This window comes from Silurus meridionalis, chromosome 26, assembly GCF_014805685.1.
Source record: "Silurus meridionalis isolate SWU-2019-XX chromosome 26, ASM1480568v1, whole genome shotgun sequence".
Lineage (NCBI taxonomy): Eukaryota > Metazoa > Chordata > Actinopteri > Siluriformes > Siluridae > Silurus > Silurus meridionalis.
In genome coordinates, this window is record NC_060909.1 from 17,075,991 (window position 1) to 17,079,471 (window position 3,481).

A 3,481-nucleotide genomic window follows, 5' to 3' on the forward strand; every position below is an offset into this window, starting at 1 on the left:
GGTTGTATTTCTGTCGATTTCTTTTGTTTGTCATTTCTGTCTTTCTCTTTTCTGTTTGCATTTTTTTTTGTATTTCCTCTTTTCTGTCTGTCTGTCTGTCTGTCTGTCTGTCTGTCTGTCTGTCTGGCAATCTCTGTATCTGTCCAAGTTCTTTTTTTTTTCTTTTTGTCTGGCCGGCTGGCTCGTTCTCTGTCTCTTTTGATCTCCCAATCTCTGTCTGCCCCTCTCTTTGTTTTTGTCTTTTAATTTCTGTCTGCCCATTACTTTCTTTCTTGTGCCTGTTTTTTCTCAATTTTGTTTTTAATTTTCTTATTATTTTTGTTCTGTTAGTCTGCCTTACTGTTTAAAGACATGAAGATACATTATACTGTCTGTATTTAATATAATTATGAATAAAAATCATTGTAATACACTTCGGCTAGATTAGCTGTCTGATGTCCCAAAAACCAATCCAGACTGTTTGAAGGCCTCTTTAGACAACGCTCTGGTGAGTTGTTTGGGCCTGTTGTGCGTCAAGAGAAGCATTTAATACACTGACCAACACTGAAGTGGAATAATTGCTGTGTGTGTGTGTGTGTGTGTGTGTGTGTGTGCTTTCGCACAAAGAGGGAGCATTATATGCATTAGAAAGGCAGAGCGATGTCTATCAGCGTCCAGCACAAAGAAGGGAAATATGAGGACTGTGTATATTGTGGTAGATTGAAAGCTGGTTGATTATTCAAATTTCTACAACAAGACTTTTTACTCTGTATTTGTGTTGGTTTTATTATTATTATTATTTTTTACAAATATCCACTCATTTTTAACCTGCCGTTGAGACTGTTATACAGAGAAAATATGTATGTTTAAAAAAATATGGACTTTATCTCAGTGTTTCCTCTATATATATATATATATATATGTATATATATATGTGTGTGTATGTGTGTACATATGTGTGTGTGTGTGTGTGTGTGTGTGTGTGTGATTGCGGGAATAAAAGAACCTTTCATTCCAGTGCATTCAGCACTTGAATAGCCTGCAATGTTAGTTTGATACAGTAAGCGAGAAAGTAAACGCAATTTATTCTCCCTCTCTCTCTCTCTCTCTCTTTCTCGCTTTCTCTCTTTCTCTCTCGTTTAACCATTATTTAGCAAATCCTGGCTGCACTTGAAAACGAACACTGCACCACTTTGCTTTTCTGCATCACTACGTTCTGCCGGGTAGCCTTCCACTGCGCACATGCTCCTAATTGTAATGCTAATGAAATGGTGAGACGGGACGGATTATACGGTCCTGGTGTGGGCCGGAGGGGTTGGGGGGAGGATGGGATGAGGGAGCATGCGGACAAAAAAAAAAAAAAGAGAGAGAGAATGAAAAGAGAATAGGGAGGGAGGGAATGATATTCCGTTTTAATGGGGCGGAGCTGAGAACAAAGGCCGAGACGTGAAGCCCCGCAGTTGGAGTTCTTATCGAATGGCTACCATATACAATGGGTTATTTTTTTTTTTTTTTGTAGAACTCGAATCGTTCGCACAGAATAACTCTTGTTCCTCGAGATTGCACTGAGGTAATATATTGCATTTTCTTCATGACTGATCTAAAATATGTCTTTGTCCTCCTGAGAATGGAGAGCAAACATGATAATGTCCCCAGGAAGCTATAAATACCACCCGCCCCACTTCCACCCACAAGGTTTCCTGCTGGTTATTCCATACTGCTAGGCCAGAAGGAGGACGGGAAAATTGACTCCTGGTCATGTCATCTGCCACGAGCCAACCGCTTCTTGTTCATCAATCATCTATCGACATTTGTTGGATCAAATAAAGCTTGTATAAACGGGGGGTCCAGTCGGGTTGGATGTTTCCGCCACCCATTGACATCTAGCTCTCATTTGTTACACCAGACTGGTGAAAAAAATCTGTTGCCTTCTCATGGATGTGTGCATGTTCAAATAGAGTAATCTAATTTCTCTTCTGCCAGGAGTTCTCTATTAGTTGGCGATCTCAAAGATTCTTCTAAACCTGGAAAAAAAAATTAAAAATCAATATTTCCCTCCCAGTAGACCTTGTTCTCTTTGGCATCAATCCGCCGTGAAATGATATCGAGGAGCCACGGAAGAGTGCATCCGGGGAGCTTGTTTACGTTCTTCCACATCACCAGATTCTCCTTTGATAGAGGCATAGTAAAGGGCTCGTCGATCTTATCCTGGATGCGTCTCTAGGCTTTTGTTCTAGCCAAGTTCCAGGAGGCACCATAGATTGTTGATTGGATACCAAGACAGAATTACACCAAGAAGATTGATGTTCTATTTAAGTGTGGGAGGTGGTAGATTAGTGGTTATGGGATGCCTTAAAGCTGCCTTTCCTGGGCCCCTCGAGCAAGGCCCTTAACTCCATCGCTACTCAGATGTATGAATGAGATAAATGCCATAAAGGAAATTTCTATTTTACTTTTTGGCTCGCAATCTTAGTTGTGCCAAAGATTTTCTTTTGGAATGCTACAAAATGCTGTAGTATAGGATATCCAGTTTCCAGCTCTCGAGCCATGTAGGACACACAGGACGTTGTGTCGACTAATGACACGACGTCTAAAAGACGAGGGGAGATCGCTTCAAGAATGTAAAGTTCTGTTGCCCCAGTGCAATACTGGGACTTCGCTTCTTGTACTTCCTTCTTGTACAAGTAGCCACTCAATTAAAGGAGCCAAAATTAATGTGTGTGTGGTGCACTGTACTGAACTGCCCCCCCATTCTGGGTGTATTCCCATCTCATCCAGTGTTCCCAAGCTATAGAGATCTTCTGCAGCCTTGCTCAGGATAAAGTGGTTACTGAAAATGAATGAATCATCAATAATCATCATCATATTGTTCTGGATCCAGAAATGCTAACAACTGGCCATGTGTACCCACTGGAAAAACAGTGTCAAGTTATCAAGCGGACCTTTTTTAATCTGTCTTTCTGTCTGGCCACTTTTTGTATGTCTGCCACTTATTGTCTGGCCACCAATTTTTAGCCCACTAGGCTATTAAACAAGTCTGGACCATTTCTATGGCCTGCACCATTTCTATGGCCTGCGTCCTAATTAGTTGTTTGAAAGCGCTGCGCTTCGAGACAAACATTTACACAATTCATCCGCAGAGTTCATCAAACTGCGGAGTTGGTAAGGTGGATGAGGCGGAGACTTTTTTTTTAGAAAATCATCTGACCCCTAGAGCATTTACTTACCATTGTTGCAATTAACCTGGAAAGGTGTGAAGAAGCGAAAAACCGAATAGGATCAATCTTAGCCTTAAGGTACTAATGGTAATTTCTACTTCTTCAATCAATGACATGATCCTCTAAAAGCAAAGAGAAGCGAATTTGGACGACGGTATTATGAATTAGACCACAGGAGGAGGAAAGTGTCCATAAGTGAGCAGTTAAAACCCTTGACGATGGAAATACTGAAAAATACTGAAGTCCTTCTCACTTAGAAAAGTGTCTGTTGAAGAAAGAATGAA